Source organism: Eurosta solidaginis, chromosome 2, assembly GCF_040869045.1.
Source record: "Eurosta solidaginis isolate ZX-2024a chromosome 2, ASM4086904v1, whole genome shotgun sequence".
Taxonomy (NCBI): domain Eukaryota; kingdom Metazoa; phylum Arthropoda; class Insecta; order Diptera; family Tephritidae; genus Eurosta; species Eurosta solidaginis.
Genome location: NC_090320.1, coordinates 191,030,316 through 191,052,437, shown reverse-complemented (window position 1 = coordinate 191,052,437; position 22,122 = coordinate 191,030,316). Strand labels below are relative to the sequence as shown.

General features: G+C 36.2%; 1 protein-coding gene and 1 long non-coding RNA gene across 5 annotated transcripts in view; one reads left to right on the top strand and one right to left on the bottom strand.

The window, feature by feature from the left end:
• The window catches only part of LOC137240422 (zwei Ig domain protein zig-8-like), a 467,000-nt gene that overhangs the window by 393,808 nt on the left and 51,070 nt on the right, over positions 1–22,122 (bottom strand). The gene's annotated exons all lie outside the window — the stretch shown is intronic.
• LOC137242512 (uncharacterized) lies at positions 13,042–14,522 on the top strand. The gene is made up of 3 exons (XR_010950269.1): positions 13,042–13,790; positions 13,855–14,141; positions 14,205–14,522. It is a non-coding gene; the product is annotated as an uncharacterized lncRNA (long non-coding RNA).

Sequence of the window (22,122 nt, the reverse complement as noted above, 5' to 3'; positions counted from 1 at the left end):
TCTGCTTTCCTGCCATGTACCCTTGTCTGCAAGTTCTACTTTATACCTCGAGAGTTGAGAGATTGGGATCTTCTCTCTCAATTCCTCCATGTTACGGGACGATATGACTTTACCTTTGCCCGAGCCCTCTTTGACGATATTCAGGAGGGTTTGCTTGGCTGACTGCTCTATCGATATATGCAGCGGGGTTAGATCGAGGATAGTTTCCAGCGCTGTTGTAGGGCATGTGCGCATAGCTCCCGTGATGCACACACATGCCAGCCGCTGAAGTTTTGACAGTGCTTGCCTCGTCGTCGCCCGAGTTTATCTCGATGCCCAGGCTATCGAGCCATATGTTATCATAGGTTTTACTATCATGGTATACATCCATCTTAGCACATGTGGGCTACAGCCCATGATTTGCGTGCTAGACGTTTGCATACCATAATGGACCTCGTGGTCCTAGTTTTCATGGAGTCGAAGTGTTGTTTCCATAGGAGCTTGATGTCAAAAATTACCCCCAAATATTTCACAGCGGTTCCATATTTTAGTGCCACACCATCTATTGTTATTGCTCTCAGGGCTGGTAGGACCATTCCCCTAGTGAAGGGGATGATGGTTGTCTTAGATGGTTTGATGTTAGGCCCCACACTGGCGCACCATCCCCTTGTAATGTTCACTGCTCTTTGAGCTATGTGAGCGTACTCTTGAATTTACCCCTTGCAATTATGACGATGTCGTCAGCATATCATTAGCACCTTATGCCACTGTTTGATAGCGTTTGCAGGACTTCATCCACTACTAGGCTCCACAGAAGGGGTGACAGGACACCTCCTTGAGGGCACCCCCTCATGGTATTAACTTTAACTGCGCTGTTGCCTACATAGCTTTTGCAGGACTTCATCCACTACTAGGCTCCACAGAAGGGGTGACAGGACACCTCCTTGAGGGCACCCCCTCATGGTATTAACTTTAACTGCGCTGTTGCCTACATAGGCTTCAACGATTCGTGTACGGAGTAGATTGTCAATCCATATCTGGATAGGCATCTGAATTCCTCTTATCTGCAGTGCTATGTTTACGCTTTCATGAGATGTGTTGTCAACGGCACCCCCGATACAATAATGGATTGGCAGTTGGTGATTTGCCTTTCTATATTGAGAAAATTTATCACCTGTTTTGAAGCTGAATATTTTGTTAGTGCATTGTATAAATTTACTATACAAGTTTGCAAATGCAATGATGCTAGCCCATTTGCACAAAATCCTGAACTCCCACTAAAGGGGGTATAAGGGTACTTTTTGGTACTTTTCGTAATTTTTGCCCCATTTTAACAGATAGAAGATTCGAATTTCAAACAATGCTTACGTATGTTCTAAAAAATCGTAGAGATCGGTCATATATATAACTTATATCACATGTTTGCAACGCATCAACAAAAATAAACTACGGTTTTTGAGGTTGCGTATTTGCCATGACGTAGCAAATGCAAAGCCGTATATAATTCTCCAAAATGGGGAATGCAATGCTAAATATCTATTGCATTTGGAATCCAATGCACAAAGCATGTTTTTTGATCCAAATTGTGTGGTATATTTACAGGCGCGCATCAACAGAGCCTAGTTACAATGGATTTTTAGCAGCGCTTTATTTAACAGTGCCTCCGCTGTTCACTACTGCCTACTTAATAGGCGCTTAACCGTTTAAACGTTTAAAAGCTATAAAACAACGAAATATTTTTTATGTACTCATTATGCATGAAGTTGCTCAAGATAAGCTTGAAGTGTGCTTTAATGTGATGGTATAGGAATGCCAGACGAATCTTTTCTGATTGGAACTCTTTATTTAAGGTATTTATAATTTTAAGAATATAGGCGAGAATCAGCATATACGCTTGTATTTCGGGATCTGACATTAAATTTGCTAATTGTATTGCGCTAACGCCACTTACTTCGAGACACTCACAATGTTACACGACAAAGCGTTCAATGTAAAACCGGCCAATAGCTATCGGCTCTGCTGGGGGTCAATTCCCTAACTGTGAAAAACTGAAAAATGTACACTCATTGAAAACTCATTTGCACACACAATTTACGTACACGTTAAATTTTCATGCGATTCTGTAAATTATTGTGCACATTGTTTTGCTGAATGAGCGCTGAATGTAAAAGTCTTATGTTAGTGAGAAAATATTCATCAAACGCCATGAAAACCAAAAATGCATTCTGCAACAGTACGTATGAGTTTTGTATGTCACAACCAGTGTTGCCAGGTTAGCCTTTTCGAGGATAGATTTAGCCTTTTTTTTGCCTTTAGCCTCGAAATTTTGTGTTTAGCTTCGTGACTTTTTTCTAGCCTTTTTTACTCTGAATATATTTTTAAAAATTTCTAAAATAAAATAATTTCAATAGTTCCTGTGAACACCTAATACCTAATAATATGAGTTCTCTACAAAAAATTAATTCTTTTTCTGCTGAAAATTCGTTGAAAATTTCAAAGCCAGATGTATTTTCTTACTTTGAAAAAGAGAAGTATAGTTATTCTTCAAGTCAAATAGCATTAATAGAGCTGCAGTGGCGAAAACTTGTAACTATACAATGGAAAAATGTACACTCCACCATGGAATTTTGGTCGGAAGTCCGAGAACATAAAAATGCATTAAACGAACCTCCTTTTTTAGAACTTGTCGAATTCATATTTAGTTCTTTAGTGTTACCACTCAGTAACGCGGAGGTTGAAAGAGTTTTTAGTGGCATGAAAATTCTGAAAACTAAATTAAGGAACAAACTAAAAATTTAGATGCTTAATGCGCTGCTTAATATTAGATGCTCGTTAAAACGCTTATCTAAATGTTGTAATGACTTTGAAATTACCTATGATCTCATATCTATGGTAAATAGCCAAACTTTATACCCAGACATAAGCTCTTCTGATTCTTCAGACGGGGAATATTTTACATAAATAATTAGTTTGTAATAGTTTTTGTATGTACAATACACATATGCAATCATTTAAAGTAATTCCATGTGCTAGTCAAAGAAAATGTGCCTGATATGTTTTGTTATACAGGAAGTTATGCTTAAGTTATGTTTATAAGTTTTTATATAAAAAAATTTAATGAACTAACCAAAAAATTTCTGCCCTTTTTTTAGCTTCTTCTTTTTCTAAATTTAGCCTTTTCTAACCTTTTTTTTGCCATCTAGCTTCTTTTTTTTTGCATCACCTGGCAACACTGGTCACAACAGTGTACACTGGCTGCCAAAAAAACTCACGAAGTTTTTATCAGTGAGTTTTTTTGTTCACAGTTTTCCTTGTATGTATATATGAATTATGATGTTGGTTCGTTGCAAGCAAGATTGGGTATAACCACAAAATGTATTATTCTTATCTTTGCCATATCCACCTCAGCATGCGTGTTGGTTGAATGTTATTGAAATTACAGGCCTACAATTTCTAAGTTGAAATGTATAGTAATTAAATTTGCATACAGATGTAAGTTAATGTATATACATATAAGTAAAATACATGCGCCGTTGACATTTAGAGATGCCCATAACGCCTTTAAGGACTGGCTAAAAGCTTAGCATTTGCACCTGCAAGTCGAAATCCATATACAATTATATACACACATATGAGCCGTTTATTTTGAAAGTGGCATAAGTCATTTCCAACTCATGGTCTTAAATGCATTGTTATTTTTGAACGAATGCATACATATATAGATGGTTCTACAATTATAAAATAATAATAAGAATTGCATCTTTTGGATATTGGACTCTAAAAACTGGAGGCGAGGAGAGATACAAACAAATTACCACTGAACCTAAACGACATGAAATGACTTATACCACTTTCAAAATAAACGGCTCATATGTACCTAGTGTGTACGTATGTATATATGTATACTCGTATATATGTGCAAGGCTTTTACCAGACATTGTCGGCTTGGTTGGTCATTTATTATTTGTTGGGAAATTTCAGGTAAACTATTTGATTTATGGTAAATTCACTGTAGCAAAAACCCCATTCATATGCAACTAAGTATGCTCATATATTATGTTCAAATAATTAGCATACATATATTTAGAACATTCCATGGTAAATCGTAAATTTTCGCCGATTTTGAAATAGCTTTTATTATTTATTTTCAATGTCAATCCATTTTAAATATGTAGATCACACCTCAAAGAACCAAGGAAGAGCAATTTACAATTAGTATCAGCTTGCGGAAAAAAAATTTATATAAAACAAAAAAATATAGTTAGGAAATGCACAAGGTCTTTTATTGTCTTTTGAAGTATATTTTAAAACACTGTGAACATCAGCAAAAAGCAATAAAAACCCTAAATATATGCAACCGCTTATATTGTTACTGCCTTGTTTTTCGTTGTTATACTCAGTTGAGCAGAGCTCACAGAGTATATTAAGTTTGATTGGATAACGGTTGGTTGTACATATATAAAGGAATCTAGATAGATATAGACTTCCATATATCAAAATATTCAGGATCCAGAAAAAATTTGATTGAGCCATGTCCGTCCGTCCGTCCGTCCGTCCGTCCGTCCGTCCGTCCGTTAACACGATAACTTGAGTAAATTTTGAGGTATCTTGATGAAATTTGGTATGTAGGTTCCTGAGCACTCATCTCAGATCGCTATTTAAAATGAACGATATCGGACTATAACCACGCCCACTTTTCCGATATCGAAAATTTCGAAAAACCGAAAAAATGTGATAATTCATTGCCAAAGGCGGTTAAAGCGATGAAACTTGGTAGATGGGTTGACGTTATGACGCAGAATAGAAAATTAGTAAGATTTTGGACAATGGGCGTGGCACCGCCCACTTTTACAAGAAGGTAATTTAAAAGTTTTGCAAGCTGTAATTTGGCAGTCGTTGAAGATATCATGATGAAATTTGGCAGGAACGTTACTACTATTACTATATATGTGCTAAATAAAAATTAGCAAAATTGGATGAAGAACACGCCCACTTTTTAAAAAAAAATTTTTTTAAATTCAAATTTTAACAAAAAATTTAATATCTTTACTGTATATAAGTAAATTAAGTCAAAATTCAACTCCAGTAACGATATGATGCAACAAAATACAAAAATAAAAGAAAATTTCAAAATGGGCGTGGCTCCGACCATTTTCATTTAGTGTGTCTAGAATACTTTTAATGCCATAAGTCGAACAAAAATTTACCAATCCTTTTGAAATTTGGTAGGAGCATAGATTCTATGACGTTAACTGTTCTCTGTGAAAATGGGCGAAATCGGTGGAAGCCACGCCCATTTTTTATACACAGTCCACCGTCTGTCCTTCCGCTCGGCCGTTAACACAATAACTTGAGCAAAAACCGATATATCTTTACTAAACTTAGCCCACGTACTTATCTGAACTCACTTTATCTTGGTATAAAAAATGGCCGAAATCCGACCATAACCACGCCCACTTTATCGATATCGAAAATTACGAAAAATTAAAAAAATGCCATAATTCTATACCAAATACGAAAAAAGGGATGAAACATGGTAACTGGATTGGTTTATTGACGCAAAATATAACTTTGGAAAAAACTTTGTAAAATGGGTGTGACACCTACCATATTAAGTAGAAGAAAATGAAAAAGTTCTACAAGGCGAAATCAACAGCCCTTGGAATCTTGGCAGGAATACTGTTAGTGTTATTGAATATATAAATAAATTAGCAGTACCCGACAGATGATTTTCTGGATCACCTGATCCACATTTGGTCGATATCGCGAGAACGCCTTCACATATACATCTAAGGGCCACTCGCTTTTAAAACCCTCATTAATACCTTTAATTTGATATCCATATCGTACAAACACATTCTAGAGTCAACCCTGGCCCACCCTAATGGCGATATCTCGAAAAGGCGTGCACCTATAGACCTAATGCCCACTCCCTCTTAAAATGCTCAGTAACACCTTTCGTTTGATACCCATATCGTAAAAACATTCTAGAGTCACCCCTGGCCCACCCTAATGGCGATATCTCGAAAAGGCGTCCACCTATAGACCTAATGTCCACTGCCTCTTAAAATGCTCAGTAACACCTTTCCTTTGATACCCATATCGTACAAACATTCTAGAGTCACCCCTGGCCCACCCTAATGGTGATATCTCGAAAAGGCGTCCACCTATAGACCTAATGCCCACTCCCTCTTAAAATGCTCAGTAACACCTTTCGTTTGATACCCATATCGTACAAACTTTCTAGAGTCACCCCTGGCCCACCCTAATGGCGATATCTCGAAAAGGCGTCCACTTATAGACCTAATGCCCACTCCCTCTTAAAATGCTCAGTAACACCTTTCGTTTGATACCCATATCGTACAAACATTCTAGAGTCACCCTTGGTCAACCTTTATGGCGATATCTCGAAAAGGCGTCCACCTATAGAACTGAGGATTACTCCCTTTTAAAATACTCATTACCACCTTTCATTTGATACCCATATCGTACAAACACATTCTAGAGTCACTCTGGCCCACCCTAATGGCGATATCTCGAAAAGGCGCCCACCTATAGACCTAATGCCCACTTTCTCTTAAAATGCTCAGTAACACCTTTCGTTTGATATCCATATCGTACAAACATTCTAGAGTCACCCCTGGCCCACCCTAATGGCGATATCTCGAAAAGGCGTCCACCTATAGACCTAGTGCCCACTCCCCCTTAAAATGCTCAGTAACACCTTTCGTTTGATACCCATATCGTACAAACACATTCCAGAGTCACCCCTGGCCCACCCTAATGTCGATATCTCGAAAAGGCGTCCACCTATGGACCTAATGCCCACTCCCTCTTAAAATGCACAGTAACACCTTTCGTTTGATACCCATATCGTACAAACACATTCTAGAGTCACCCCTGGCCCACCCTAATGGCGACATTTCGAAAAGGCGTCCACCTATAGACCTAATGCCCACTCCCTCTTAAAACGCTCAGTAACACCTTTCATTTGATTCCCATATCGTACAACTAGAGACACCCCTGGTCCACCTTTATGGCGATATCTCGAAACGGCGTCCACCTAGGGAACTAAGGATCACTCCTTTTCAAAATACTCATTAACAGCTTTCATTTGATACCCATATCGTACAAACATATTCTAGAGTCACCCCTGGTCCACCTTTATGGGGATTTCTCGAAAAGGCATTCACCTATAGAACTAAAGCCCATTCCCTTTTCAAATACTCATTATCACCTTTCATTTGATACCCATATCGTACAAACACATTCTAGAGTCAGCCCTGGTCCACCTTTATGGCGATATCCCTAAATGGCGTCCATCCATAGAACTATGGCCTACTCTCTCTTAAAATACTCTTTAATACCTTCCATTTGATACACATGTCATACAACCACATTCCAGGGTTACCCTAGGTTCATTTTCCTACATGGTGATTTTCCTTATTTTGTCTCCATAGCTCTCAACTGAGTATGTAATGTTCGGTTACACCCGAACTTAGCCTTCCTTACTTGTTTTATTTACATTTTGTCACGAAATTTTTTTGAAATTTTAAAAATTAATAAATAACTTTTTTGACAATAAATTAGCACGCCCTATATTCATACATACGTAGATATACCTATTCGCCGTATGTGCTATGCTTCAATAAAATTTTATATCGGAAACCATGGAAACAACTCAAATCTTAAAGTTATACAAGAATACGACACTCTCTCTGTCGTATGCTATGTATGAACTTTGATTTTACTTACTTACTTACTTACTTACTTAATTGGCGCTTAACCGTCTAAACGGTTATGGCCGTCCAACAAGGCGCGCCAGCCGCTCCTTCGCTCCGCCAACCGGCGCCAATTGGTCACACCAAGGGAGTTTAAATCGTTTTCCACCTGGTCCTTCCAAGAGTGGAGGCCGCCCTCTACCTCTGCTTCCATAGGCGGGTTCCGATAGAAACACTTTCTTGGCCGGAGCATCATCATTCATTCGCATAACATGGCCTAGCCTGCGTTTTAATTCGCTGGACTATGTTGATGTCTGCGTATAGCTCGTACAGCTCATCATTAAATCTTCTTCGGTACTCGCCATCGCCAACACGTAGAGGTCCATAAATCTTTCGAATAACTTTTCTCTCGAACACTCCCAAAGCCGCTTCATCTGCTGTTGTCATGGTCCATGCTTCTGCCCCATATAGCAGGACGGGTACGATAAGTGACTTGTAGAGTATGATTTTCGTTCGCCGACAGAGGACTTTACTTTTTAATTTCCTACCTAGTCCAAAGTAGCATTTATTGGCAAGATTGATTCTTCGCTGGATTTCAGTGCTGGACACATGAAAAATTAATCAAAAAAGTCAAGACAAGAAAATAATAATGATTAAATAAAAATCAAACTTAAGAAAATAACGAAGAAATAAAATTACACTTTAAAAAACTACGCTGACTAGTAGATGGTTTTTCTTCTAAGGATCATTTCGGAAATAAGCATAGATAGATGCTTTAAAGTTGATTTTGTTAAATTTGTTTCTTAAACTCGCAGGGATTGCATTCCAAATACGAACAGCTTTAACGCCTGGTTGAGGCCAATGAGTTAAAGTGAGGACAACAAGGTCACTCAGTTGAGCTGGTCTTGTAAAGCTTAATTTTTCGTAGAGATAACTAGGCATTTTATTAGTAATCAGTTTGTAAAGAAAAATGCAGTTTCTGGCCTTGAGACACTCCAAAATTTCACAGCCCAAGAGACTGATCCTCCATGGCGAAATGTGATCAAACTTTTAAAGACCATAGACATAACGTGACACGCTGATCTTACGTAAGGAATGGGCATCAAATTTACTATATACTACTTGTGCGTATGTTATTGTTGGTAAGATTAGCTGTAAAGCAAGTTGAACACCTGTGTCAGTTGGAGTATAAAATCCACATCTACGAAGATTTCTCAAAGTAGCATACAAATTAGTGTTGAATTTTTCACAAACCACAGGTTCGTAATTTTATTGTCTACTTTTAGAGCCTTCCCATCTATGTATATGCTTTGATGGCAGAAATGAAAATGTCTTTACTTTTTTCTTAAGATTGGCAACAGATGCAATACAACAACTTAAATGTAAGCCATTGGCGTTTGCCCAGTTTCTCATATACAATTTTTTAAAAATATACATTTCAGCAGTTTATGTCATGAGGGAATTACTACAGGTGACTGACCACCATCTTGAACTCCCACTCTGAACTTCAATTAACCTCTTTGCGAAACTACTTTTTCTTGTAGAGGCAAAATTTAAGTAGAAGCCCTACAAATCAAGTTTCCTGGAAAAGTATGCAACGGCGTCACTTTTCAATTATCCAATTCCGTTGACGTTTTCCATTATTCTGACAAGTTCCGCATGCATATTTGAGAGGGTTGTCTATCATACAGAACTGCCTTTGAGTTCTACTACGAGCAGAGTAGATTTTACTATACGTTTAGAAATATTATAACTATATAAGCCGCTAATATGATTGTTTAACCAAAAAGAATAACGTTATTTTGTGTTCTCCAAAAGAATATAGAAAACATTTTGCCGGAAACAATTTTTTTGGGCAATTTCCTACAAATAATGAAGCCATCAAAATTTATTACTTTTGTAATAAAAGTAAATACTGGAAAATAGAGCTACCGAAAAAGTAAGGTTATGTTGTTGGCATCACCTTTATTATTACACCATTGCCTAAATATTCATTTCATTGTGTTGACTTTTATACAATTTGAACTTGCTTTTTGTTTAATCTAACAAAATTATTTAAATTTGAATATTTTGTTTAAAATAATAATTTTACTACATATTTAAATTACTTTTCTGATTTGAGCCATTTGCTTTTCCTTTCCAGATGCTTTTTTTCCTGCTTTTTGCCGTTCTGGGGCGTCTTCAGCAAGCGTTTCTTCCCGCTGGGTGGTTGTTCTGTTTACATGTGCAGGTGGTTTTATCTCGGACTGCGAGCAATAATTTTAGATTACACATTGTAAAGCAGTTTATAAAGGAGAGACCTTGTCTGGTTTTAGCCTTAAGCACATCACCATACTGATGGTCAGTGTACCCGTAAGACAATTCGATGGTTAATGACGTTTAGATATTTTAATACTTTTGTGCATTCTTTATACAGCTTCTTCGGTGCTTAGGGGTGAATCTTGGATAGGGCTGTGAGACGTGCCACATATGTATGATGTAGCAGTCACACGATTCGGTATTCTTATTGTAGCCGGCTGCCTGAGTAATTATGGTAATGCCCGGGTATCCAGGTAATTGGATCGAGTATTATCAGAGTTTTCTTGTGCTCTGCAATAACTCCTGCTCCGATTGATATATAAACACATACCGTTACCTTAATTCACAAAGGCCCTAAACAGTATGTCGAAACAACATTGTTCACAGATTTTGGGTACTGCTCGGGTGTCCGGATCTTTGGATACTCGAGTAATTCCTGGGTAATTGGGTTCCCGCCACCTGAATATTCGGGTATCTCATTACCCAGGTAAATTTTCAGCCCTAGTTCCCATCAGGCATATCGCAAACTATAGCAGCCCACTGGTACTTCAATCGTCAGCGCCTCGGCATCGAACCTTCTTACCTCCCTGCATCTACAATCATACGTCTTCTTGACAAGGAGTTCTGGCTGCTCTTTAAAAATGCTCCAGAAAGCGAAAGTGATTTTGGCAAAGTAGCTGCTTATTCTACGACTAGCTAGCTCTTCTATGTAGAATAGCCGGCAGCACTAGGAGAGGAGTGTGGTCACCTTCCCCAATGCGTGCGCTGTTTATTCTTCTTTTAATTACAGTATAATAACAAACAAATTACAATTTAGACACATTCCCATATCGGAAACACAACAAAAACATTTTAACAACAACGTGTCAGCACCCAGTCTGAACAAGGAATATTGGAGTGTTACATACATACATATATGACCAAAACTCTGACTTTGAATTGGGAAAGGCTTTGCCTTTTTTTGATTTCTTTGGTGTTTCTTTCTAGGATACCAGGTAGGACTGTGAGTTTCATGCGGATTCACCAACTTTCCTGATAAACCGAATGTTCGAATATCCGGATAGCTATGCAAAAAATCCAGCTATTCGGATATTTGGCTACATCGTGGCAAAATCATGAAAAAAAACATTATCCAACCTTGGAAGCTCTTCCAAAAGATATCTTGCCACTTCAACAGCTTGTGAGAAGGTATTTCCAGATCCGGAGATGCAGTAATCCCCACATGTAATTGAAAAAATTTCGGAAAATGATACCGGCATTCGCTTTCTTAAGAATAGTTCGATATCAAATAAGATATTTCTTGACACGAGCCTTTTTGTATTCACTCGTAATTGGAATAATATATTGTGACAAATATTAGCAACACTAAGGGATACTATCATCTCTAAGCCGATACTAAGCAGTGACTTGTATGCACATAAACAAATCAATCATTATGTCTTCACAACCAGCTGAGAGAAACGCACAAACACATGCATATATCTGAGATACTTCCAAAAGTAGGCAATCATCGGTGGAAGTATCACTCACATGAGAAGCTATAACGTGCATCTGTAGTTATAGCTGGAAAACAAGTAGCAAATTCTAGAAATAGAAACGCCTAGAAATATGTCAACGAGGTAACCGAAGAGTATAAAAGCAGAACCAGCTGAGGCACGACGAATCAGTTTGATTTAAGTACGCTATCTGTTGAGAAGTAGAAGTGTTATTGTGAAAGTAGTCTAATAAAGACGATTTTGCATTATTGAATATTGGAGTTATTTATTCAACAGTTTAGTGATTCGAACGTTAGCAGAAGGTTGCAAATAAGCGGAATTACACTAAATTCGTTACAATATACTTCCTGTAAGGTAATGCGATACGATAGCCGTAAAATTACTTTGATTTTTTTTCAACCTCAAAGAAATTTCTTTCGAATCGAGTTACAAAATAAGACCCTAGGTGTTACATTACCGTAACATTAAATAGTTTTATTGATAACAACTGCGTTAGTTAAAGTTTGTTTTACATTAAGAACGAAGACTAAACATTCACACAATTTATCCAAACATGAAAGTATTTACTTACACCTACATGTGTGCATACATATGTACCTAACTTTGTCGTTTGACTTATTCATACATAAACTTTCAACTACTTGAATACCATAAAAATAGCAGCGTACACGAGTACGAATTGTCGTAGATCATTTGAGTGTCAACCGCATGCCACACGCAATGACGTCGCAACAAACTGCATTTCCTTCACCACCGACATGATTCGCTTTCCACTTCGATACTATATTATTAAAACTGAGCTCACATAAAAGTTTATGAGGCGAAAGAAATTAATTAGCTACGTTACAATAACAATGTTATTAGAAAGAATATTATTTAAAATTTACTAGAAAGATTGGATGGATCAGCTTAATATGTACTACCTACAGAAAAAAGGTTTATATAGAGAAGACAGTGTATTATGCAAGTACGTATGTATGTATATGTAACTATATATATATGGGGTATTCCATCCCTTTTCAACCAATTTTGAACCCGACCCCATTTAGAATTGGCTGAAAGTTTTTCTTCTTTTTCTAGCTTACGAAAGACGTTTTTCAGAATTTTTTCAAATTTTTTCATCCAACTCAAAAAAAGTTATGAATTTAAAAAAAAAAACACCGTTTTTGTTTTCAAAATGCTATAACTTTTTCAAAAATTGACCGTTTGGCATCTTTTTTTTTTTTAATTTGTTTATAAATGTACTTTTCGGAAAAAATACAAAAAAATGTTTAAAGTTTTTTTTTAATTTTTCAGTTTTTCGAGATTTTTCGAATTTCGCCATTTTTTTTTTCTCATAAAAAACTTCAATCAATTCTGCAATCATCCCCACTAATCCCGGAGTGGGCCGATTTTTTTTATATTTTTTTTTTTTTTGATTCATTTTTTTCAAAAATTAAAATTTTTTTTATCAATTTTATTTATATAACAAAAAATGTAAGAAAATGATTTTTAAGTATTCTTTTCTTGATATATTATGGTAATCTACGATTAAAATGACTCGCTTTCGCTGTCCAGCAACTGCATTAGGCCGGTATACACATAAGTACATTCGTATTCAATACTTATCTACGTTTACTAAAATAATTTCATCGAAATATCATGGCATCAAATAAACAATTCGATCGATGTTGCAATCCTTTTGAGTTGGAGTCTCATTATAAAAAAATTGGTTTGCGTCCAGCGACTGACGCTATGAAAGTAGTGTTAGGATTAGGTGATTATTATTTATTATGCAGTTCATGTCGTAACGAAGCTTCGAAAATAGTTAAGCAACCCGCAAGTAACAGTTATGAAAACAATTATCAGATTGATAGTGACAGTAACACAGATGATATACAATCAACCTCGGCATCCCAAGTTAGCGCTGCAACTCAATTACCTGTAATAAACCGTGCTTTACAACTGTTGAATCAATCACCAATTCCATCAAGAAGATCAAAAGGCAATCAATTTTTGTACAACAAAATAAATAAAATATCTGAGAACTTGAAAAAAGATTTACTCTCTTCTACTGATGAAGAATCGATCGATGATGATGGTGAACATTTTTGAGCTTTAGTTAAAATGCTGTGTGACAAATTCAACGATAAAGAAACGGAAAAGTCTTTGAAAATACAAATATTAACATTATTACCAGAAAAATGGACTGAAAGGCGTATTTGTGAAACTATGAATTCATCAAGACATATGACAAGGCTAGCGAAAATGTTGGTTGAAGAAAAAGGTATACTTTCAACACCTGAATCGAAATTAGGTATATATAACATAGAATTAATATTTGAAATACAATTGAAAATTCAATTACATCTTTTTTATAGGGAGGAAAATTGAAGATGGAGTAAAATTGAAAGCTCTGATGCCAGGTATGAAAGACTTTGTTTCAGTTCGAAGTGACGATGGGAATCGAGTGCACGTCCAAAAAGACTTGTCCTGTCTAACTTAAAAGAATTATACCAAAGTTTTCGGGAAGTAAACGCTGCAGAGAAAATTGGATTTTCGAAATTTGCTTCTTTGCGACCTAGACATTGTGTGTTAGCAGGGGCAAGTGGAACACACACCATCTGTGTATGTACGATCCATCAAAACGTTAAATTGATGATGCTTAGTAAATATCAAATTTATTAATAATTATAAATGCGTAAATTTTCATTTAACTTAATCATTTCAGGTGCAAATATTAATTCTTTAACGAGAAATGCAGAAAAGCCCGTTCAACACTATAGCGATTGCTTGAGCATGATTATATGTGAAACTCCATCGTTTCAATGTTATTTGGGTAGATGTAATAACTGTCCAGGGGTAGATGAATTGATCAATATTTTACTGACATGTTTTGAGAACCACGAAATTGAGAATATTACCTATAATCAAAGCCGAGAAGCAGTTTAGAAACTTTTATTAAGCCTAAAGAAGAATTTGTTGAAGATTTTTGTGGTGAATTAAAAACTCTTCTACCTCACTCATTCATCGCCAAAGAACAAGCTAAATTTTTAAAAACGGTGAAAGAAACATTAAAACTAAATGAATTTATTATTATTTGTTTTCACTGGAACAATAACCAGGCAACAATTTTTCCGGTAGTAATTTATTATAAAGTAAATGGCAAACTTGAACACAAAAGCTTAGCAATTATTTCAGATTGTAATAATCATAGTCCAGCGAATTAAAACGCAGCGGCTGCGCTGGCTAGGCCATGTTATGCGAATGAAAGATGATGCTCCGGCCAAGAAAGTGTTTCTATCGGAACCCGCCTATGGAAGCAGAGGTAGAGGGCGGCCCCCACTCCGTTGGAAGGACCAGGTGGAAAACGATTTAAACTCCCTTGGTGTGACCAATTGGCGCCGGTTGGCGGAGCGAAGGAGCGACTGGCGCGCCTTGTTGGACGGCCATAACCGTTTAGACGGTTAAGCGCCAATTAAGTAAGTAAGTAATAATCATGATGCCTTTGCTGTTCATGTTTTTATTAAAATAATTACTGATTATGTGAAGAGTTTTCCTGAACGTTGTGACAAGATTTATTATTTTTCCGATGGAGCTCCTCAACAATTTAAAAACTTCAAAAACTTTGTAAATTTATATTATCATGAAGATGATTTTGTCATTCCTGCCGAATGGCACTTTTTTGCGGCTACTCATGGCAAAGGTCCGTATAATGGTACTGGTGGCATTATCAAACGATATGCAGCAAGAGCAAGTCTCCAACTCGCGGTTGATAATCAAATAAAGACACCTGAAGGACTTTTTAAATGGACTTCTGATCCGGACAACTTGCCAAACATTACAGTCAAGTTTTCCCCAGAAGATGATTATAATACAGCAGTAAAAGATTTGAATGAAAGATTTTTGAAAACAAAATCGATTACAGGAACTCAACAATTACATTGCATAATTCCTGACAAAAATGGTTGTTTGTATGTTAAAAACTTTTCAAATTCAGAAGAACAAATAATTTGTAAAATATTTAAACGCCAGAAAATAAATTCATAATTTGTTACATTATTTTTAGAAAAGTTACATGTTTACTGTGTCAGTCATTAATCCTGGTTATTTTAATCGTAGATTACCATAATATATAAAGAAAAGGATACTTAAAAATCATTTTCTTACATTTTTTTGTTATATAAATAAAATTGATAAAAAAAAAATTTTATTTTTGGAATTTTTTTTTTCAATTAAATAAAAAAAATATAAAAACAAGTAAGGAAGGCTAAGTTCGGGTGTAACCGAACATTACATACTCAGTTGAGAGCTGTGGAGACAAAGTAAGGGAAATCACCATGTTGTAAAAGGAACCTAGGGTAACCCTGGAATGTGTTTGTATGACATGTGTATCAAATGGAAGGTATTAAAGAGTATTTTAAGAGGAAGTGGGCCATAGATCTATAGATGGACGCCATTTAGGGATATCGCCATAAAGGTGGATCAGGCCTGACTCGAGAATTTGTTTGTACGATATGGGTATCAAATGAAATGTGTTAATGATAATTTTAAAAGGGAGTGGGCCTAAGTTCTATAGGTGGACGTCTTTTCGAGGGACCAGGGGTGACTCTAGAATTTATTTTGACCGATATGGGTATCAAATAAAAGGTATTAATGAGTATTTTAAAAGAGCATGGGCCTAAGTTCTATAGATGTACGCCTTTTCGAGATATCGCCATAAACGTGGACCAGGGGTGACTCTAGAATTTGTTTGTACTATATGGGTATCAAATGAAAGGTGTTAATGAGTATTTTAAAAGGGAGTGGGCCTAAGTTCTATAGGTGGACGCATTTCGGAATATCGTTATAAAAGTGGACCTGGGTTGACTCTAGAATGCGTTTGTACAATATGGGTATCAAACGAAAAGTGTAATAAGTGTTTTAAAAGGGAGTGGGCCTTTGTTCTATGGGTGGACGCCTTTTCGGGATATCGCCATAAACGTGGACCAGGAGTGACTCTAGAATGGGTTTGTACAATATCGGTATCAAATGAAAGGTCCTAATGAGTATTTTAAAAGGAAGTGGGCCTTAGTTCTATAGGTGGACGCCTTTTCGAGATATCTCCATAAAGGTAGACCAGGGGTGACTCTAGAATTTGTTTGTACGATATGGGTATCAAATGAAAGGTGTTAATGAGTATTTTAAAAGGGCGTGGGTCTTAGTTCTATAGGTGGACGCCTTTTCGAGATATCTCCATAAAGGTAGACCCGGGGTGACTCTAGAATTTTTTTGTACGATATGGGTATCAAATGAAAGGTGTTAATGAGTATTTTAAAAGGGAGTGGGCCTTAGTTCTATAGGTGGATGCCCTTTCGAGATATCGCCATAAAGGTGGGCTAGGGGTGACTCTAGAATTTTTGTGTACGATATGGATATCAAATGAAAGGTGTTAATGAGTATTTTAAAAGGGTGTGGGCCTTAGTTCTATAGGTGGGCGCCTTTTCGAGATATCGCCATAAAGGTGGACCAGGGTTGACTCTAGAATTTGTTTGTACGATATGGGTATCAAATGAAAGGTGTTAACGAGTATTTTAAAAGGGCGTGGGCCTTAATTCTATAGGTGGACGCCTTTTCGAGATATCGACATAAAGGTGGACCAGGGGTGACTCTAGAATTTGTTCGAACGATATGGGTATCAAATGAAAGGTGCTAATTAGTATTTTAAAAGGGAGTGGGCCTTAGTTCTATAGGTGGATGCCTTTTCGAGATATCGCCATAAAGGTGGGACAGGGGTGACTCTGGAATTTTTTTGTACGATATGGGTATCAAATGAAAGGTGTTAATGAGTATTTTAAAAAGGCGTGGGCCTTAGTTCTATAGGTGGACGCCTTTTCGAGATATCGACATGAAGGTGGACCAGGGGTGACTCTAGAATTTGTTTGTACGATATGGGTATTAAATGAAAGGTGTTAATGAGTATTTTAAAAAGGAGTGGGCCTTAGTTCTATATGTGGACGCCTTTTCGAGATATCACCATAAACGTGGACCAGGGGTGACTGGAATGTGTTTGTACGATATGGGTATCAAATTAAAGGTATTAATGAGGGCTTTAAAAGGGAGTGGCCTTTAGTTGTATATGTGAAGGCGTTTTCGAGATATCTACCAAAATGTGGACCAGGGTGATCCAGAACATCATTTGTCGGGTACCGCTAATTTATTTATATATGTAATACCACGTACAGTATTCCTTCCAAGATTCCAAGGGCTTTTGATTTCGCCCTGCAAAACATTTTCATTTTCTTCTACTTAATATGGTAGGTGTCACACCCATTTTACCAAGTTTTTTTCTAAAGTTATATTTTGCGTCAATAGACCAATACAATTACCATGTTTCATTCCTTTTTTCGTATTTGATATATAATTATGGCATTTTTTTCATTTTTCGTAATTTTCGATATCGAAAAAGTGGGCGTGGTCATAGTCGGATTTCGGCCATTTTTTACACCAATACAAAGTGAGTTCAGATAAGTACGTGAACTGAGTTTAGTAAAGATATATCGATTTTTGCTCAAGTTATCGTGTTAACGGCCGAGCGGAAGGACAGACGGTCGACTGTGTATAAAAACTGGGCGTGGCTTCAACCGATTTCGTCCTTTTTTACAGAAAACAGTTATCGTGCTAGGAGCTAAGCCTCTACCAAATTTCACAAGGATTGGTTAATTTTTGTTCGACTTTTGGCATTAAAAGCATCCTAAACAAATTAAATGAAAAAGGGCGGAGCCACGCCCATTTTGAATTTTTTTTTTTTTTTGTATTTTGTTGCACCACATCATTACTGGAGTTGAATGTTGGCATAATTTACTTATATGCTGTAAAGATATTAACTTTTCTTTTAAAATTTGAATTAAAAAAAAAAAATTTAAAAAGTGGGCGTGGTCGTTCTCCGATTTTGCTAATTTTTATTAAGCAGACATAAAATAATAATAGTAACGTTCCTGCCAAATTTCATCATGATATCTTCAACGACTACCAAATTACAGCTGGAAAACTTCTAAATTACCTTCATTTAAAAGTGGGCGGTGCCACGGCAATTGCCCAAAATTTTACTAGTTTTCTATTCTGCGTCATAAGCTTAACTCACCTACCAAGTTTCATCGCTTAATGCGTATTTGGTAATGAATTATCGCACTTTTTCGATTTTTTGAAATTTTCGATATCGAAAAAGTGGGCGTGGTTATTGTCCGATATCGTTTATTTTAAATAGCGATCTGAGATGAGTGCTCAGGAACCTACATACCAAATTTCATCAAGATACCTCAAAATTTACTCAAGTTATCGTGTTAACGGACAGACGGACGGACGGACGGACACGGCTCAATCGAATTTTTTTTCGATACTGATGATTTTGATATATGGAAGTCTATATCTATCTCGATTCCTTTATACCTGTACAACCAACCGTTATGCAATCAAAGTTAATATACTCTGTGAGCTCTGCTCAACTGAGTATAAAAATCGGCCCACTCCGGGATTAATGGGGACGATTGCAGAATTGATTGAAGTTTTTTATGAAAAAAAAAATGGCGAAATTCGAAAAATCTCGAAAAACTGAAAAATTAATTATATAATAATTTTGTATTTTTTCCGAAAAGTACATTTAAAAACAAATTGTTTAAAAAAAAAAAGATCTCAAACGGTCAATTTTTGAAAAAGTTATAGCATTTTGAAAGCAAAAACGGTGTTTTTTTAAAAAATCATAACTTTTTTTGAGTTGGATGAAAAAATTTGGAAAAATTCTGAAAAACGTCTTTCGTAAGCTAGAAAAAGAAGAAAAACTTTCAGCCAATTCTAAAGGGGTCGGGTTCAAAATTGGTCGAAATGGGATCGAATATCCCATATACATAATTCATCTCTCTACTTTAGGTAATTGAGATCTGTTTATTTTAAAATTTCAATTTCAAATTTTAAAATTTTCGTAGAAATTTTTTTGTTTATCGTTTTTTTGTTGAAACGGTCTTAAATATCTTATAACTTTAAACGAGCAATTCTTGTTTGTTTGTATAGCCGAACGATCTCGGGAACGGCTCAACCGATTTAAATGAAATTTGGCACAGAGATAATGTATCACCTTCGAAGACTTTCTACCTAGGTGTTGCCACTCAAAATGTTTCACAAGGTTGCCACCTATTCGAAATTAAAAAAATTGCATGAGATATGCCGATATGGGTATCAAACGAAAGGTATTTCACTCCGCATTACAATAGGGATATTTGTGAGTAAGGTTGCCACTTAGGGTTGCCACCTATTCGAAATTTAAAAAAATTGAATGGAATATGCCGATATGGGTATCAAACGCAAGGTATTTCACTCCGTATTACAATAGGGATATTTTTGAGTAGGGTTGCCATTTGGGGTTGCCACCTATTCGAAATTAAAAAAAAATTGCATAAGAAAGGTATTTCACTCCGTATTACAATAGGGATATTTTTGAGTAGGGTGGTCATTTAAGGTTGCCACCTATTCAAAATAAAAAAAAATTGCATGAGACATGCCGATATGGGTATCGAACGAAAGGTATTTCATTCCGCATTACAATAGGGACATTTTTGAGTAGGGTTGCCGTTTAGGGTTGCACCTATTCGAAATGAAAAAAAAATTGCATGAGATATGACGATGGGTATCAAACGAAAGGTATTTCACTCCGCATTACAGTAGGGAAATTTTTGAGTAGGGTTGCCATTTAGGGTTGCCACCTATTCGAAATAAAAAAAAATTGCATGAGACATGCCGATATGGGTATCAAACGAAAGGTATTTCACTTCGCATTACAATAGGAGCATTTTTGAGTAGGGTTGCCATTTAAAGTTGCTACCTATTCGAAATTAAAAAAAAAAGAAACGTTGCCAGCACAACGAAGCGTTGCGGAGCAAAGCTCGGTCGCCCAGGTACTGTTTTTTTGTTTACCCATTTCCGCACAGTTTTTGATTAAGTCGTTCACTATCATCTCGTAGATAGGATTTTTGTGTTTGCTTAAAAAAGAAGTAACGACCTTTTCAAAAGAATCCCACGCTGCTGCCTCCACTGGTGACAATAGTTCTTTGAAATGGTTAATGATAATATGTTACCTTAACATCGGATGAAACAAATTTAAATTGTTGCATACGAGAGGCGTGTAGTTCGGCCTTTTCCTTTGACAATTCTAAATCCCTTATCCAATCATTGAGTTGTGCTTGTGAGCGTAATCAGATACTGCTGTTGCCACCGAAACTGGAGCCGGAACTAAAGTTAAATTTGATTCTGGCAATGTAGCTTCCGTTGAATTTAGTTCTGGTAAAGACACTGTAGATACGCTCGCATAGCCTACTTTGCCTTTCCAACCCCAAGTACTTTTGTAGTACAAATATGGCAGTCCATTGAATGGCAAGTTGATTCCCTCCACTTCATTCGTGTAATAAATTTCATATGTCGCCTAAATAGATAGTTTCAGAAATTAGTCAGCTATGCATTAAAAGGGAGCAAATTCCTAATTTTTACAACGCACCGGTTTCCGAAAAAATCAATTCGACTCGACATGTGGTGCACACAGTATTCGGTGTCCATGGTTTTTCATTGTTTTTAGGCTGAATTCCAAAATACTTATAGTATGTAACTTTCAAAGGATTCGAAAACACACGTCGCATCCTTTTAACAATTAATTGACCGCCAATGAAACATAACATATCTGGATCATTTGTACACTCATCCTCTCGCGCCCTTTTATTCTTATTATATTTTTAAGTAAATGACGGGTTATAAACTGCAATTATAAAATGAACAGTATCCGGCAAGCCTTGCAGATATTACGAAGGAACAAGGGAAATGTTCTATTATTCATACTTAGATCAAGTAAAAATGCAAGCCTACCTAGACAAAAAGGTTCCCTAGTTCTACAAAGAAAACACTACTTGCCTTAAAAATATGCTCTTGCTTGAAGTGTACCTGGGTTTGAGAAAACGACACTAACAGTTTTTTGTATCTAATAACCCTTCGAAAATCTACCTGCTAACTAACTGATATACGAATACTAACACATACGTACCAGTAGGGTACTTAAGTATTAGATGGATATATTTACTTGAATGCTTATAACTTTTTTATTAGTCCATCGATTTTGTTGAATGAAAGGTTATTTTCTTTTTTTTGTAATAAAACAGAGCTAGAAGGAAAAGAAATCTGCAAAAACATACAAAGTTTTCGAGATCCTTCCTCGCAAATTACAAATTTTTTTATACTTTTACAAAAACAATTGAAAAAATACGTAATAAATGTTCGTTATCTTTGAATCCGCAGGGCCTAGCAAAAAGTATTGTATGCACAGTTTATAGCAATTTTATTACCTTTTAAAAGCTTCAAACCGTTTTGGAATTGCTCAATTCGTTCTTGAGATGATTAAGTGGACCCTATTTATTTGTAATTCGTAAATATCTCAAATTATTAAGTGATTAAGTTGTTACTTGAGATTTTGAGCCTAAGAAATTTCGAAAGCCACAAAGGATATTTGTTTTTTAAACGGTTTTATTTAGCTTTACTCTGTGTAGCATTAAATTTAGTAATTAAAATTTAAGTAAGTTCCCGATAAGCTGACATCAAAATACTGTGTATTTCGAAGAGGGACAAGCATTCGTGGC